Raw genomic sequence first — 20,090 nt, 5'->3', positions numbered from 1 at the left:
CGGCGCAAGTAGAATTTTCATTTACATTCAAAGGGATACCAAATCTAGAATGAGCTGTTCTTCCACGTGGAAGGAGGAGAGACAATTCCACTCGAAGCTACTGGCAATACAATTTCGCCCTTCTTTCTTATTGAGCACATAATGTTTTCCAAACATATGTTTTACCCGTCCCTCCATAGCCGTAAACGAAAAATACACCTCCTTCTTCACTGAGACGGCATCCAATACTTCTCGATAAATCATCGACTGCTCATCAGTTAAACCTTTATACAATTTGTCGTGTTCCAAGGTCATTTCCTAAAGTCATATGAAAGCTCATCTGCTATAAGCTTGTTTTGTCCTTCAAAAATGATTAGTTCATCTGGAAACGACATTTCACTGAATCTACGCAAGCTGCTACCATTACTTTGGAGCATGGTTTCAATCTCAGCCAATGCAAAAGATTCGATTTGATCATCGGTTAAATGCAGGTCTGTGAAACATATAAAAAAACAGTAACCAATATTAAGAATGCAAATTGCTAAAAAGTATGGTTTTTGACTCAAAAATCTTTTCGTAGTTATTTACATTTATTTTTTTTGAAGACAATGCTGCTTGTAAAGTATGTCATCAGATAATAACTGCCATGTCTTATGCCAAACTTCCTCCGGCTTCGACATGCTATCAGATAATAGTAACATAGAGAACAAATGTCTTAGATGATACCCTGATTCTCTAAAACTTGCTTCTGTTATTGCATCGACATATTCCTTGTCATCATCAAGTAAACCCCTTGCATAGCAAGCTTCTTTGAATGTAGGATACACTAAACCATCAACCGTTCTAATGTCTTCGTAGCATGTCGCGCCTTTTACACAATTCAATAAAGTTCTAAGATAGAACTTCTCTCCAGATCCTGATGAGACATGGTAGATTCGTCTTATTGTAAACCTTTAGCTCTTGGTGTCCACTCTCTCTGTGCCTGTTTCCAAACAAATTTTGTAGGGAACTCCACATAAGTAAGCTCCCTAGCTTGTTCATATTTTTGGTTACATTGCATCCAAGATAGGAATTTTGTATTGTCAATATGAGGTCTGTCTAGTATAGATTCCACATCCGCATGGTCATTAAATAAAACGGTTTGTTCTCCTAGTAGATGAAAACTTAATCTTTCAACAGCAGGGGTTCGATAATGTATGCTGAATCCAAAAATCCTCTAAATTGCTTCACACGCCAAAATATATCGGCAATCATAGTACATCTTTATCTCATCTATTTCTTTAGCTTCACCTTCTTTCTGTTTATCTTGATAAGCCGCAGCTGTAACCCTATCATATCCCTTGTTTATATATTTGAACAAATATTTAATTGATCTAGATTGGTTACACCATTCAACGTTTATGTGTCCTTGATATTTACGAAGCAATTCAGCATTATACAGAACAACATACCGATTATCAAGGTGAATCCCACTTTTCTCAACTATAGATCCATTATCTCTTCGTCTGTACACTGGATATCCTTCATCATTACCCTAGTTGCATCATTGAACTCTGGGAAAATGCTTACTGCATTGCTTGTCAATCATACAGGAGCATTTGTATTTGCTGACCCACATGGACGATGCATCATGTATCGTACTGCTTGATATAGTTCTGGATCTTCACATTTACCGGGAACTCGACGCAAATAATCTTATCAATATCTGAAGCAACAGGGTATTTGTCTCCCTGATGCATGAACAACAAAACATGAGCGTGCGGCAAATCACGCTTTTGGAATTGAACTGTATAAACCACTGAAAATAAGCAGACAACAAAATAAGTTTTGATATTCAAATTAAATACAATATATAACGATAGCAATCCAATTTAAAATAACATATAATAATAATAATAATAATAATAATAATAATAATAATAATAATAATAATAATAATAATAATAATAATAATATATAATAATAATAATAATAATAATAATAATAATAATATAATAATAATAATATATATAATAATAATAATAATAATAATAATATAATAATAATAATAATAATAATAATAATAATAATAATATATAATAATAATAATAATAATAATAATAATAATAATAATAATAAAATAATAATAATAATAATAATAATATAATAATAATAATAATAATAATAATAATAATAATAATAATATAATAATATATAATAAATATAATAATAATAATAATAATAATAATAATAATAATAATATATAATAATAATAATAATAATAATAATAATAATAATATAATAATAATAATAATAATAATAATATAATAATAATAATAATAATATATAATAATAAAATAATAATAATAATAAAATATATAATAATATATAATAATATAATAATAATATAATAATAATAATAATAATAATAATAAGGACGATGTCTAACATACCAGCCCTAACCCTGCCAAATATTTTGCGATCTTTCAGATCCTTCACCAGCTGGTCTAGTTTCATCTTAAAAACTCGACATATGATGTTTGGCCTATTCTCTGGCCTTAGGCCTCTTTTTTTTACAAATCTAGTAATCTCTGGCCACTTAGGATTACACGTAAATGTTATGAATAAATCTGGATAACCATACCATCTACAAATAGCCATCGCATCTTGATAGTTTTCTCTCATATAACTATGTCCTCCTGTGAAGGAAGCTGGCAATACTATACGACTTCCAGTTGAAGATCCCTCTGTTTCACCTCTTTCGACAGCACCTCTTAAATTCTTGACATTCGCGGCTCTCAAGCTCTGTTGGTTGTGTCTAAGAAAAGACAACCTTTCAGCTTCAATCATTGTGTAAGCATCTACTGAGAATTGTTGTAACAACCTCCGAGATAATAGTATTATTGCCGCTCCAAAGCTCGGTCTTGTATTCTGTATGCAAAAAATCACGCATTGTGAGTTTAAACCTCTTACCTGTTGAACCGTCTGATTGAGTCTTCTCTATGCATAATATTTGTTCTAAATCCATCTTCTCCGTATGGAAATAATAGTGGATATTGCATAGCGAGGTAAGAAGGATGAAGTTCGGGAAATTTGATGTAGCTTTCCACCCTTCGTTCGGCACTATCAATATCTCATACGATAAGTGCAGCTACTTCTGATGTTGTTGGCAAATTGTAAGTTCTTCCATCAGACTCTCTTTTGCCGATAAGTTTTAATTTCAAATTCTCACACGTGTTAGATGCAAACCTATCCCTAGCCATTCTAAAATTATGAGCTAAAGGGTTATTATGATCTAACATATCTTGTAATTTGCGACTAAGCGATCTTCAAACTTGTCTGGGTTTGACTACTGGTAAGACATAATGAATAATAAGTTAGGATTTGAAAAGGAATATGTAAATTAAACAATTAAAGTTACAATGATACTTGATGATTTACTATGTTGTACCTTGCAGTTGTTTTCCTGTTCTTTATTTCATCCTCAGTATCATATATGTAAAGTTGAGAAAACTTTGGTCGTGCACAATCAGCAAGCAATAAAGTACCTATTAAGTGATGATTTTGACCACCAATTTTGTAATTGTATGGACATCGACCTTTAGTTGTAGGTGCAATAATCCTTCCACCCATTGATGTAAACGAATACATCATACTATATCCTCTTATATTCTCAAGAAAGTGGTTGCTTCTATTATGTTTCTTCTTCAATAGATCATAAATAATTTGAGGTGGATGTTTTAGCAGAGGTACTGAACCTTCCCTTGCATGCAACACAACGAAAACTTTGGCTTGATGTTTTTGGTTTTCTTGTTGACTCTCTCATCAAACCACATTTCCGCGCCACAAAACTCACAGACATATGTTGGATCTCCTAAATCTGAGTAGCTCTCTCTGAAAAAACAAAATCAATAATAAATATGCGATATAAACATAAATAAGAAGAAAACACAATAAAATAAATTATATGCCAACCTGTAACGATATCCATATAATTGACGTCATTGTCACTATCGTCTTCTGTAACACACTCATCTTGAACGATAGTATTTGATTGGTCATGAGAACTTGATTCAATATTTTCATCTTTATATAACAATCATAAACAATAATACATTTTAGATATGATGTGAAAATGTACTTCAAATATTACATACTTATATTAAATAAGTAAATAATAAATTAATATCATTTATAATTCTCTGCGTAACTGATTTAAGGATATTTGAACTTCGAACCACATGTCTCTTAGATCTAATATAACTATGAGATTGTGCCAATTCCAACATGTCTCCAGAAACCAAAGAGCTGCCTATTAATTATTGCGTTTTAGTTAATATAAATGAATAAATCGATGTAATTATCGAATACAATCACTTCATTGAAAAGTACAGAATGCATACCTTGAGCTCTTTTTTCTAACATAATCAGCTTTCTGTTACTTCTGGCAATATCAGAAGGAGATTGTGTGGCTAAAGTAAATGTCAAATAAATATCATCATGAGATTTTGCATATTAATTTTATTTAATCGTTTAATATAAATAATAATAATAATTAAATATCTGAATGTATGTAAAGCGTATAACGTTATTAACAATGCTGGTAGGATTATTGTTAGTAATAGTTGTGTTTAGCGGTGCCTCAAAGACGACTTAGAAGATGATGATTGCAAATCTATAAAATAAATTTGTATATTAATTTCTAATATCAACATTAAAATTTAATTACCATATAAAGGGAATGTATCATATTTACCTACGCCCCAATGGAGTAGTACAAATAATACTTGAATCATTAAATATTATGCTTATTGACGGTAAATTAACAACGGATCCATCTGAATATAATACGAAAAGATAAAATAAGTTTATATTTGACGTACGATAATATTTCGTATAATAATAGCCTCTATAGTACTCCCTCCGTTTCCTAAAGATCTTCCCTCTTTCCGTTTAAGGGTGTTTCCAAAAGATCTTCCCTCTTTTGCTTTATTCCTTATTTGGCAAAACAAATTTCCCTATTTACCCTCTCATGTCACTATCATATGGTCCACCATTACATTATTAATTCAATTTTACTTCTTTTCTCTCTCCTACTTTAACCCATTTTTATTTGTTTATTTATCTTAACCCCTTTCTCTCTCCTACTTTACTCACACCATGCCCCACACAACTTGATTTTCCTTGGTATCTGTAGGAACAGTAAGCGGGAAGATCTTTAGGAAACGGAGGGAGTACACATCTATACCGTTCAATGAACGACAAAAAACATTGGAATAAAATACGGATTGCTGCGTCCCTAAATTGGCCGAGACTTTTTCACATCTTTGTAATAATATTAGCTTTCTTTTTTGCCTTGCACATCGTTGTTCAATTTGTTTTAATACAACTTGATTTAGAGATCTTGAGGATACTGCAAACAAACAAAAACAATACAATACAAAAAGTGAAGTTATATAACGACAATATAATTGCCAAATGAAAACCAAAACAAACGATAATGTGTGATTATACTAATTAATTAAATTTAGAATAATAGTATTTTATTATGACTATATCTTAAGTACTAATAGTATCACAAATAAATTAATATTGAGAGGGTTAAAGATAATATGTTTACATATAAAGTCTTCTTAAAATTCATGTTTTTTGACATTAAAATAGACTGCTTTCATGAAATTAACCTATATATTATTTGTTTTCTTATAAAAACATATAATAACATTAGTAACATACCATTTGACTATGTACAAAATATCAAATTATAAGCCAACATGTAGTGATTATATTTCGGTCAAGACAATATTTATAAGCAACCTTTGTTATTATATTTGTGATGATTCACATGCATTCCTCATTTACTTCATTTCTCAAACTCATGACACAACTTCTTTTATTCTCTATCTCTCTAACTTCTCTCTAGAATTCTTCACAAATCTCTTCATCTACTCCTCCAAAAATTTCCAAAAAATTTCTTCATTTCTCACGATTTTGTCCTACAAAATTTTTATTCTCAAAATCAAATACAAAAATTCAACATCAAACATGAGAACACAAAAAAAAATCAGATTTTTTTGGTTCGAAATATCTCGGTAGAAAATAATATTGAAATGCTACATATTTCCATTTTTTCAAAGTTTTAATTCGAGAATTTCTCAAATGTTGATTAGTTATGGATGAATTACTTGCAAAATATAGTTGCATGTCATCATCTCAACATATTCAAGATGGAAAGTAAAGATTTTTGGTAAGTTTTAACTTCTTTTTTTCGTTTTTGTTATATGGTATATGTTATGTGGATATGTAGTTTATATTTTTTTTGCTTTTGCTTATAAAAATATGAATAAATACAATAATGAATATTCGAAATTTGATTTGCATGTAAAATTATGATGAATAATGGGTGAATTTAAGCTAAATAAGTTTAATAGTAAGTGACAAAAATATTTCGTTTATAATTTTTTTCTTCCGATAATAGTATACATGATGAATCTATAATTAAATTTTTTCTTTAATTATAATTATTCATATTACTGGTTATTAATACAAATATGATTGAGTAGTTAGATTGCATGTTAATGTTTATTGAAAATTAAATTTTTATTCATTATAATGAAAGTAAGAAACAAATATTTTTGGTAATTTTAACATGTTTTTTTTTCGTTTATGTAGATATAGTTTGTATATATTTATATGCAGTTTTTATTTTTATTGAGAGATCTTAAAAAGATATGAATAACTACAAAACATATTGTTAATTGATTTGCATGTAAAAATTTGGTGAATTATGGGTCAATTTAAGATACATAAGTTTAATAGAAAGTGAACAAAAGATTTTGCATATACAATTTTTTTCGTACGAACATATAATTATACATGATGAATTTATAATTACATAATTTTTTCATTATAATTATTAATATTATTGGTTATTATTATAAATGTGATTGAGTATTTAGATTGCATGTTAATATTTCTTTAAAATTAAAATGTTATCTTCAACATAATGAAAATAAGAAATAAAGTCCTAATATTTTTTTAATTATAATTTAAATTTAAAACAGTGTACTATTGAATAATAATATGATTTTATTGGTTTTAAAATTATAGATCTTGGTGGAATATCAACAATAAGTTGGTATATTTTATTTGGTTCACTTGAATTGAATTTTAGGTAAAATTTTATATTTAATATTTTTTATTTCTGTCCATAAATATATATTATTTAACCAAGGTTGATTATAATATTTATTTATAGAATTTTGCAATTATGTAGTTAAAATTAAAAACTGGGTTGCATGTCAGTATGTTGCAAAGGAGATTTAGTAGACTTCAAGAAAATACATTGTAAGGTATTAATTTCTTTATTTTTGTATTTTTGTGCACAATATGTATACTTTCTTGAGTAAATAAAAATTGGAAAAACTTAAATATGCACAATATAATCTTACATAAACATATTTTAGTTTGAAGAAACAAATATTAGTGCAATACAAATAAAATCTAGATTTTTATTAATCAAATTTATGTGTTGTGTTGTAATTAGATTAATTTAATTTTCCAAATGCAAGTTTAAATTATTTGAATCAATTGTTAAGGATATGTATTAAAATGTGATTCCATACGACTAAACGAATATATGAAGAAAAATTATTTTTTTATTTACAGTAAATTGATAAAAATGTTGTTTCTATTAGTTTTCAAACTAACGATAAATAAAACAAAAATAAATATGACATCTATTATTACTATAACATATTGTATGTCATCTATAATTACAAATAGAAGTATAAAAAAATAACATAATTCATGAGTTTTTAACTATTTTAACATTATAATGAGAATATTATGCAATAGAAATACCATTAGATATGTCGCATAAAGGAGTTCTTCGAGTAATACAACTTATGTGACTTCTTTGAGAATGAAAATGTAGTTCTTGTTCTTGACTAACATTATCTGCAAAAAATCAAAAAAATGTTATATTTCACATAACCACAAATATTAAATGATATATTAGAAGCAAATATGTATAGACAAATACAATGAACAATACATACCATGTAACATGTTATGATTTTTGTTACGCTTTTCATGTAATATATATTTCCTGTTTTCCCTTGCTAATTTGTACTTCTCTCTTTGCGTATTGCCCCTTGCATATATGATTGGTGAATATGGATTTTCATTTGATTGCACTTGTGTTTCAAAGCTTGTCACAACTATATATTTTAACATTATCAAATACTCCCTCCGTTTCCTAAAGATCTTCCCTCTTTCCGTTTAAGGGTGTTTCCAAAAGATCTTCCCTCTTTTGCTTTATTCCTTATTTGGCAAAACAAATTTCCCTATTTACCCTCTCATGTCACTATCATATGGTCCACCATTACATTACTAATTCAATTTTACTCCCTTTCTCTCTCCTACTTTAACCCCTTTTTATTTGTTTATTTCTTTTAACCCCTTTCTCTCTCCTACTTTACTCACACCATGTCCCACACAACTTGATTTTCCTTGGTATCTGTAGGAACAGTAAGTGGGAAGATCTTTAGGAAACGGAGGGAGTATGTCACAACTATACACATTCGAAAATGATGAAATTTAAGTTATAAAATAATGATAAATATATTACCATTTGAAATATCGCTTAAATGAGAGCGTTGACTTGTAAAATCCTCTTCTATTCTTGGCGACAAAGTATGGGATTGGATTTCGAGTAAGTCTGCTAATCAAACGTATAATTTAGTAGAAGAAATACTTGTATAAATAATAAACGTACATATTGCCATGGAATAAAATACATATACATTCGATAGTGTTTGCTATTTCTGAAAGTTAACAACTTCATCAATTGTAATTAATAGTCTTAAATATAATGTTTTATTAAAATAATATTATTTATTTGTTTTGTTATTTTCATGTGGATATGCATTCGAATAAACATGAGTATAATCAAACACTTTATAACACATCGCACAAGATATAGAAGAATTTAGGTGAGAATCCTAATACTTATATATTAGACTATTTATATATTATTTTTCTTTGCTTTAAAAAATGATTACTAAACCGTTTATAATTAGTTTTTATAAGAAATATTTGATATTCCATTAATATCGTGAAATGTTAAATGTAATAATTAGTACTATAATTTGTTTATAGTTTAATCGTAATTTAATAATTAGTTATATTGTATTTATTGGGAAGAAGATGGAATATCATATATTCATATATAAAACCTAACTATAAACGGTTAGATGAATACATACATGTATGATATGCATGTCGTTTTGAACCCCTTCCCTTCTTAACATGACGATATTGTTTTGATGCACTTGGATCATCATTTTCATTATTCATTTTGAATTGGTGGATGAATTGAAATATTAAAAATGAATAATCATACTCTATCTTAACATATTATTTGAATGAATATTATAAACATGAGAATTCATAGACATACATAATATATATTATGTAATAGGAATACATATCTATGTATAGTTGGCAAATATTTCAATCCTGATTTTAGCCTTAATTTTAGTTATCAATATTACCTAGCTACAATTAGGTTAAATTATTATGTAATATAAATAGAAGGTTTACAACCTTAATATATTTTTATTATTTGTCAACATCAGAATCATAATGGATATTATAAGATAATATTACCTTAAATTTGACATTATTCCTGTTAATACACACCATTTACAATTTATTAAATAGATAATACTACTAACGTATATATATATTATATATATATATATATATATAATATAATATATATTATATATATATATATATATATATAATATATATATATAATATATATATATATATAAGGTTAAAGGAATATGAAATTAGTCCTCAATATATATATATAGTCGACTTTAAACATTATTTTATGATTAGTTCAAAGTTATATTGAAATAAGGGGTGAGAGGATATAACGTAAACTATGTAAAAACGTTTAAAATAACAAACATACTTCCGGTGTAATAAATTTTGGAGACACAAATTATTAATGTATTAAATCATTATATTAGAATTACAAACATATAATTATACTTAATACATAAATGATAAAAAGAACATAATTCTCGATTACAATGCAAGAATCACATACTATTCTATGATCATCTGAAACTTCTAGTAGCATTCATGATCTTCAAAAAGATTTCTATCCAGCTTACATGCTTGTTCTCTATCACATAAATAAAATCCTGATTCAAAGACATCTTATTTTCTATTCATACTCCCGAAAAATTAGAAGAATTTTCTTCCTACATTCTACAATCTTTTTCAAATCCATTTTCATTAACGTACTTGGTATCATTTTGAAACCAAGTTCCTTGTAACTCGCTTCTTGACTACAAAGATATATAATCCCAACAAATAAGTTGCCACTAAATATCCTTCATTTGATGCTTTCTCGAAAAATGAATACCATCTTCTATCCTCGATTCAGTAAAAAAGTATGCCTATAAAAAACATATAGATATATGAATAACCAATATAAAATATACTTGAAAAAAAATCAAATAACATATATTTATAATGTGAATGTAAGGCCTATAATTTATAAATATTTGAATAAATTCTTGTAAAAAAATTACCATTCCAACTCGAACAATAGCCTCAACGTTGTTGCACTCTAAACATCGTGTAAATAAGAAATCCATCTTATCTATGTAATCCCAAGATAACGCTTAGCAAGCTTTCTATTGATAACTTTTGTAGAACTTTGTCATCTTCACAAATAATATTGAGTGTCTTGCAACTATATCAAAAGAATGATTATCTATAAACATTATTTATAAATAATTTAAAACTATGAATAATTAGTTGAACATGGTTTCGTACCTTACTTTGCACCTAAATAAATCTCTGAAGAATTAGTCCAACACGTGAAATATATCAACAACAATTTCTGTGGGAAGCGTTCTATTATACATATATTTTCAGACTTCATACTAAGAATTAGTTTATATTTTGGCTTTATAAAATTTAAATCATATAAGTTGTATAAATAACTTATTTTTAAGTACAACACATTTAGAATCGAGAAGACATTAATATATATGTTGCTTTTTCAGAAATCTTATAAACGTATATTACATATATTTTATGCAATAAATACATTGTCATAAGATTTGATTTTGTGAATCTTGATTTTTCCTATATAAAATATATCCTAACATATGTGAAATTAAAAAATGTGCAATTATACTTATGTCAACTAAATATATGACTTATTCGAAATCAATTTGAAAAAGGCAATTTGTAATTGACAGATGTTTTTTACATTTACTTACTTGTTTTGAAAAAGAAAAAATCGGATACTAATCAAATCAAATATTAAACTATTTAAATATTTTTTACTAACTAATAATTTAATTGAAAGTTACGTTATTATTGATGAGACAATATGGAACAATGCGTAAACAATATAATAAATAAACTTTATTAAAAAATAAATATTAAATATTATATGACATAAATGATAGAAAGAAGCAAAGTTCTCGATTACATTTGCAAGCATTACATAGTATGATAGGTTCATATGAAACTTCATAGTTGTAATTATCACCTTCCCAAAGGTTCCTTTTCACCTCACATTTTATATTGTTATAGCATACAAATAAATCCGATTGAATAGTAATTTTATTTTCTATCCATATTGTAGAAAAATGATAGCGAATTTTCTTCCGACATTGGACAATCCCTTCCAATTCCATCTTAATTAGTGTATCTGGTATCATTTTAAAACCAACTTCCTTAGAATTCACATCTTCACTGCATAGATTTATTAGGCCCAGTAAATAGGTTGCAACTAAATAGCCTTCATTAGATGCTTCTTTAAAATTTGCAATACCCTCTTTAATCTTCATTTGAGTAAAATATTGTACCTGGAAGAATTAATAAAATATTAATTATCAACATAATGTATACAAATAATTTAATTGATGTATATAATTAATTTACCAAAAAACAGTTACCATTCCAACTCGTACAATAGCCTCAAGATTGTTACATTCCAAAATCGTGTAAACAAATCATCAATCTTATCAATGTAATCCCACGATAAGTTTAGCAAGCTTTCAATAGATAGTTTTTGTAGAACTTTTTCATCGTAACAAATATCATTAAGTGTCTTGCAACTTCATTATAGATTAAGTATCATTGTAACTTTAATTGTTTAATATAGTGCAAAAAAAGTAAATTAAAGTGCAAGGTCAGATTTACAATTTATTTTCTTTGACCATAAAATTTGGAAAACATTTGGATATAAATTTTTCAGTTATGATTATAAGCTTTCTTTTTTCACTATGAGGTTGAATTTGGATTTCTTCGTTGCTTTTCAATTATTTTTTTCCTAATTTCGTATCTGTAAAAACAACTTATTAATAAGAAAACGAAATATTAAAATTGCCTCATACACAGGGGCGGACCCATGAAGGGTCCTGGGTGGCACAGACCCCCCCCCCCAAAAAAAATTTAAGAAAATTATTTTCTGCTGTGAAACGTAAAGATCATATTAAAAGCAAATTCGCTGCCTTTAGTTTTCATTAGAGAGTACTTGCTCTACTGGTACTTAGTGTTCGATTCTTCTTCAAAACATATGTAGCTTTCATTTTTATTCTTTTGGTTTTCTATCTACTATTTCCAACGTTTTTTCTTTTTATTTGTTCTTCTATCTGTTTTCTCAAATGTCCAAGCTCACTATTTCACATGCTAACAAACCCAATTCTAACAATCTTCTAGAAGATGAAACAAATTAATTAACCACATCATTACATACAACATCAAATATATCTTTTCTTCTCTCCTTTTTTCTCATGTTTGCTTTTCTACCCATTTCTTTTACATACTTAAAGTCTAAAAATTTATTTGTTCTTATGTCCAACTCCAACTCTCTAACTGTCTAACAATTGAATTTTCAATACAACAATTCTTTCATTCGCTCATAATAAAGCGACAATTTGACGAAGTGGATTTTCATTTGACTAAATTCAACCAAGTAAAAAAATCTTAGTAAGAAAATGAGCTTTTTAATCTCTAGAACCCCTTTTATTGCAATAGATAAGTGATTAGGGTCAAACTTGTGTGTTTAGGATCTTTAAGTTAATTTCTCCCATAAAAAAAGTTATAGAACAACATATATTAAAAATATTGATATAGTACAAAAATAGAATATGATGAAAGTATTTTTCAATACCTGACATGAACAAAAGTATAAAGTTTGCGCTATTATCTAATTTGAAACTCTATTCTCATTGTTTGTATGTGCCATGAAATTATTGGTCGATTTCTTTATGATACTCATTATATATTTATAGATAGTTTGATCGGACCCCCCAAACATAAAATCCTAGATCCGCCTCTGCTCATACATTGTTTGTAGTTGACGAATTATATAGTATAATATAATTATAATGTGTGCAAATATTGAATGTATGTTAGAATATATTTAGCATATATTCTATACTGTTGTACATATCCTAGTTTAGCTAGTCAATATTTGCTTTCCATGATTCTTGCAAATCAGTAAGCTATATATTTTAGTTAGTGTTACGTTACCTTTTGTATAGCAATCTGCCAGCTAATTAGTAGCCTAGCTTTAAGCTTGTATCCTGCATATATTGTATGATGATGGAATACAACACTCACGGAATTGAGTTCCTTCAATGTATGATGTGTAATTGCGTTGGAACCTTAATAAAAGTGAAGAATTCGAAGTAATATGATTGTTTGAGTCTAGAATAACCTTCAAATTGCATAAAGAACAACCAAAAGTATCAAATCATTAATCGAATTTGAATATAATATGACAAAAAAAAAATGAAATGATTATTCAAGAGGATAAGGATTACATTTGATGAATTAACAAACAATAAAATACATAAAGAAATGATAACAAAATAAAAAACGGAATTTACAGGATGAACTAAAAACAATTAATTAAAAAAAGATTAAGAATGAGAAATGGCTTGTTTCAACTACGGCATTTTGATGATTTTCGGTTTCTAATGTTTGGAGGAGAAATAATATGAGTATAGGGGAAGAAGTTGACATCAATATGCAAATTGGAAAGTCCGAAATTGTTGGGATGTTTGAAGAGAAAACGACACTATTTATACTAAAAAATCTTCCGTTTTTTTTTTTAAAAATTTACGTTATCTAGGTAATTATCGTTGATTGACAATCAGAATAACTATTGATTGATTGATTGGTAATATAATTTCGGATAGTATCAATTTAAATTAACTGATTGATTGACAATTACCATTAAGCGAGGGAATAATTAAGATTGATTGATAATTTAAATTACTTCCCGTATTTAGTTGATTAGTAAAATATTCGTATAAACCCAATATGGCAATTAAAAATTTCGGATATACACCAATATTAATTTGAATTTTGAATTACGAAATTGTACCCATAATTAACGTCAATCAAATTAATATATGAATGGAATATCCTTGATTTCCGGAAATCTCTTATGAGATCATGATATTAATTGCCTAATTTAAAAAATGAATCAATTAATTTCCGAATTCCTTTGCATTTTTCATTAATTTTTCGGCAAAAAACATGCATTGCCACGTGGACACTCTCATTGAGCGTTTAATTGTGAGGAGCTCTAGAATTGCTCGGTTAATGTGAGCTTGACACGTCAGCTTTTGTCTTCTGCTTTAGATAATAGTATAGATTCATCTTGTGATCAATCTCATGTCTCACATTACTCAAACAACCAGCTGAACTCTAAGACAAAAGATTTACAATATAACTCATCTAACCTTGATATCTTCTTACCCCTCGCCTTATTATCACTGTCCACTTCTCAGCACCAACTTCCCTCATCACACCCGCATTAAAATCTAGAATTTCCCCCCCTCCCCCTAGGAACTCATCCATCCTCTCGCCAGTCCTTCTCACCTAAATTCACATTTCCCTCCTTTCTCACACTCACCTCCTTTCCCCCCACCAAGATTCATCTCCCCTCCCCCCTTTTTTTAACCCGATACTTCATCCCCCTTCACAATTGCGCTCTCCATATTTGATAGTAAGTTCCCAAACCCCCAGTATGGAAAAATTTGCAAATTCTGAAATTCTTGTCAAGGTAAATCTGATACCTGTGAGAAATAGGCAAGCTTACTTTTTTTTAGTCCTAATGAAAATCTTGAGTTATACTTCCTCCGTTCCATAATAAGTGAAACACTTACTATTTTAGAACGTTTGAAAATAAGTGAAACATACCTTAAATGGAAAAAAGAAAGTTATAAAATGACAAGAATACCCTTCACAAACTTGTGTGGTTTGCTTTTCTCTCTCATCCTTTTGATAATGAAAAGAGGTTTTATGACTTTTTGGCTTTTGAAAGTGATGTTTATTAAATCTTGTGCCCAATCCCTATATTTCACTTATTATGGAACGGAGGAAGTAGTTTGTTTTTACTTCTAGTGTTTTTAGATACGCTTACATTTTTTTAAGGGTAGATAAGCTTACATTGAGTTGGAAAAATTATCGATGACTACCTTTTATTTAAAAAAATTCATATAATTATAATTTAAGTATGAAAAAAAATAATCTTATATTAAACAATTAAGAGTTGGAAAAATTATTGATAACTTACCTTTTGCTAAAATATATCATATAATTACAATTTAAGTATGAAAATCTAATAAATCACTACCTATTGCGGAATTCGTTAACTAGATCGTTTTTTGACCCCGCTAACAAACTTCCGAGTTTTCCACCCTTATCCTTTGTTCATTCTTTCCCTTTCACATCAAAACATCCAAAAAATTATAATTTTATCCCAAATTTATGAAATTAGACTATGAAAAAGAAATAGCAAAAATTCACATGAATAATCCCAACTATGGCCGTTCTACCAATTTTAATCCCAACAACCTATTATCCTGGTATAATCCTAACTATTATGTCTAATTCATAATATTAGTTCTTAAACCATACAATTTACTCAATTGAATCACAACTAGAATTCATTGAGTCAATTCATTACCTTCCTAACAGAAAGTACATCTTAAACTAACAAATTACATTTTTTTAATCACCATTATAACAAGCTAACCAAGTTTAAGGACTAATATTGTAAATTAGAAGTAATGCTTAGGATTATACCAGGATAATAGGTTGTTGGGATTAATATTGGCAGAACGGACATAGTTGGGATTATTCATATCAAATTTTTCCAAAAAAGTGTATCGTATGGTTGAATGATAAGTCAGTTAAGTCATAGTTATATATAGTTTTTAGGTGCATTTAGGTTGCATTTTATACCATTTAGTTTCATATTTAGGTTCAGTATTGCATTATATTCTTAAGTTATGTTATTCTACTCCTATTTGGTATGTTTTCTTATTTTTGATGAATTTCAGGTGATGAGAACCTATTTGGAGTATGTTTAGCTAAGATTTGAATTTCAATCGTTATACTTTATAACCCTTTGGTTTTTTGTTTTAACCCTTCAATGTTTAATTTTAACCATCCGGCTTAAGCTTTTGTCGTTATTATTGGGTGGTTGTACAGTAGCATAGAGTATTTCGAGGGTTGCTCCTTAGTTTGTAAGTATTTTTTTTATACATAATATCAATTTTAGGTGATATAATCGATGGATATTTAGTATTTGTATTTATAAGATTAACACATAAGTAGTTCCTTGTAACAAAAAGTCATCTAATAATAATATTATGGAGTATAATTTCGATTTTTGGTCAAACAATTGATTGAGATTTAGTAATTTGTTAATATTGAGTATAACTTCAATTCTAAAGCCTAATAATTGATCGAGAGTTAGCATTTGTGTACAACAAGATTAATAACTGATGTGACTTATAGTAAACCATAAACAAAGTATTTAAACTTTTAAGTTTGATTTAAAAAACGTTATAAAACTTTTGCTGAAATTGCATTAGTATTTGTTAATTTTGACAAAATGTTGTATTTAACAGCAACAGATTACTAAGAATTTAAGCTTTCAGTTTATAACCAAACATCAAGCTTTCCAATCCATAAAATATTTGAAGTCCATGAATATAATAATTAAAATTAAAAGCAAAACATATTATAACCCTTTGCCTTTTGATTTTAACCCTTCAATAATGTTTGATTAGAACCATTCAACTTAAGTTTTGTCATTATTATTGCGTGGTTGTAGTAGTACAGAGTATTTCAAGGGTCACTCCTTAGTTTGTAAGTATTTATTTATCCATAATATCAATTTTTGGTGCAACAATCGATCGAGATTTAGTATTTATATATTAGATTAATAATTATATTGCCTTATAGCAAATAATTATCTTATAATAATAATATTATGGAGCATAATTTCGGTTTTTTATGGTAAAATAATTGATCTTGATTTAGTAGATGCGTTAATATTAAAGAACATAACTTCAATTTTAAAGGCTAACAATCGAACGAGAGTTAGTATGTGTATATGACAAGATTATAATTGTTGTTTTGCCTTATAATAAACAATAAACAATAAACAAAGTATTTAATTTTTTTTTTATTAAAAAACATTTGCTTAAATTGCATTTTTATTTGTTAATATTGACAAAATGTTATATTTAACAAGATTAGATTAGTAAGAATTTAAGCTTCCGGTTTAGAACCAAACATCAAGCTTTCTAATTCAGGAAACGTCTGAAGTCAATGATGTTAGAACCGCGATCCGGATAGTAGAACCATACGATCGTATGATCCTAATATGACCAAATGATCTGAATCGCTCATAAAATCGGCCTTGCATAAGATCGCTCAGGATTGGTTGGAATTGGCATAAGATCGGTAGGAATCGTATAGAATCGTTTCATATTAATATATGTATTATCTTATAATTAAACCCCTATGTTAGCTTTAACAATCTAATTTGCACTTTTAGGATTATTGTCCTCAAATTATGAATCATACGGAACATATTTAGATTATATTTTATCAAATGTTAGTTATTTTGTAGGATCGTATGATTCTCCGATTCGATCCAACGATCCGATCATATATGCCCTCAGCGATCCAAAGTAGGATCGCAATCATGATAACCTTGTTTGAAGTCCATTATATGATAATAAAAATTGAAAGTAAAATAGATAAAATAAACAAAAAATATTAAATTATATTAATAGCAAAACAGGTTCAAATGGTTTTGCGTTCGTAATTTTTTTAGTAACAATATATGTTTAATTCGTAATCAAAACCTTTATTGCAGTTTGAAATTAACGGTTGTGCATACTGTAATTATTAAATATATCCACTTTTTAGCATGGTGAATATCTCACCCACTTGGTTACAGCAGCAACAATGAAAGTGCTTTTCTGGCTAATAGGTCTCGGGTTCGAATCCCATGCTTGCCATTAGTGCCACATTTTTTCCCTCATTAAATTGTATCGTGAAGAAATATAAAATTTGTTAATACAACGGAAACATTTGAATCCATTATATGATAATTAAAATTGAAAGTAAAACATACTCCCTCTGTTTTTTTTTATCTTTCTCACTTTCCATTTACACATCTTCCAATGCACATCTTTGAACTTAAATATCTTTCATTATATATTAGTAAAAATTATAACGATTGAATATTAATAATGTACTAATTGAGACGAATCAAACAAGATCCCACATGACTATATTTTTTCTTATAAATTGAAAAAAATTGAGAAGATTCTCTCTAAATATGAATAGTGTCAAGATTCTAAGTGAGAACGATAAAAAAAAACAGAGGGAGTATTATATAAATAAAAATATTCAATTATATTAATAACAAAGCAGGTTCAAATGATTTTAAATTTGAAAATTTTCTAGTAACAACATACATTTAATTAGTAATCAATACCTATATTATAGTTTGCAGGTTGGTGGGAGTAATATGTATGCATTACTAACAAAGCAGGTTCAAACGATTTTAAGTTATAATTTTTTTAGCAAAAACATATATTTACTTAGTAATCAAAACCTATATTACACTTTGCAGGTAGGCATGGTAAATGGGCGGGGCGGATGCGGATGCGGATACCCCTAAATCCACACCCATCTCCACCTAAATTTTCCATACCCACCACCTGCCCGCCAACCATGGCGGGTACAAGTTTCCATATCCACCTCCGCCCACGCGGGTATAAGGTTATACCCACATTCACTCCACCACCCAAGTGGATATCCATTACCCACTTATACTCGCCCATCACCCAGGTGGATATTCCACCCGCCCACCTGATTTATTTTCTATATATAACCTATTATATAAATTAATTATTAGAAACATCCATTTTAAGAAAAAAAGTACCATTCTTTGTCATACATAAAGTGCAGTAGTTCAACCTCAAGAACAGTTGAAAATTATTCCAAATGACAATACAAAGTTCATAAAACACTAACAAACAAATACAATTATACAATACAATTGCATTGTTACTAATAAATCTCTAGAAACATCAGTCAATTCAATTTTTTACAATTTTTTAGATTTATGAACATAATTCTTTATTTTATAAAGGGTAAATTAATAAATATTATACGGGGCGGATGGATATGGGGCGGGGCGGGCGGATTTGGGGCGGATTTGACTTTTCGTATCCATACCCACCTACTACCCACCAAAGTCATATCCATACCCGCCCAACTGGGGCGGATGCGGTGCGAAACCCGCCAAATTATACCCACCTTCCATCCCTATTTGCAGGTTGGTGGGAGTAATATGCATTAAATGCAGGTTGGTGGGAGTAATACGCATTAAATGCATGTTGGGCGCCAACAACAATTTGTCCTGCCACACCATGCTTTGTGGCGCCATCAACCAAATTATCTCCCCCCCATTTTCCCCTCTTTTTTTGGCTAACAATGATGTGACAACTTCTCATTGGAAGTGTATATTACATTTAATAATTAATTAAATACAAATTAAATTACACTTAATTTAAGGGTTAAACTTTGAATATCATGTACTTGTTTATATTTTCATTTAATTACCCAATGTCTCCTTTTTCAAATAATATGAAAAAAAACACTGGTTATTAAACCATATACTCTAAATTTATTATCCCATTTTGATTTTCTACTAAAATTTCCCTATTTTTTGTACCAAATTATCCCATTTTAATATT

The 20,090-nt window shown here is 28.2% G+C and overlaps 1 protein-coding gene across 1 annotated transcript in view; it reads left to right on the top strand.

Annotated features, from left to right (window-relative positions):
* The window catches only part of LOC104899224 (uncharacterized), a 34,043-nt gene extending 17,225 nt beyond the window's left edge, over positions 1 to 16,818 (top strand). Inside the window, exon 3 of the transcript XR_008970222.1 lies at positions 16,365 to 16,818. The gene's annotated coding sequence lies outside the window, so the exon portion shown is untranslated. The remainder of the gene's footprint in view (positions 1 to 16,364) is intronic.
* The last annotated feature ends 3,272 nt before the right edge of the window (positions 16,819 to 20,090 follow it).

Source organism: Beta vulgaris, chromosome 7 (genome assembly GCF_026745355.1).
Source record: "Beta vulgaris subsp. vulgaris cultivar EL10 chromosome 7, EL10.2, whole genome shotgun sequence".
In the NCBI taxonomy this organism is placed as follows: domain Eukaryota; kingdom Viridiplantae; phylum Streptophyta; class Magnoliopsida; order Caryophyllales; family Amaranthaceae; genus Beta; species Beta vulgaris.
Note: the sequence above shows the minus strand (reverse complement) of the source record. Positions and strands in the feature narration are given on the sequence as shown.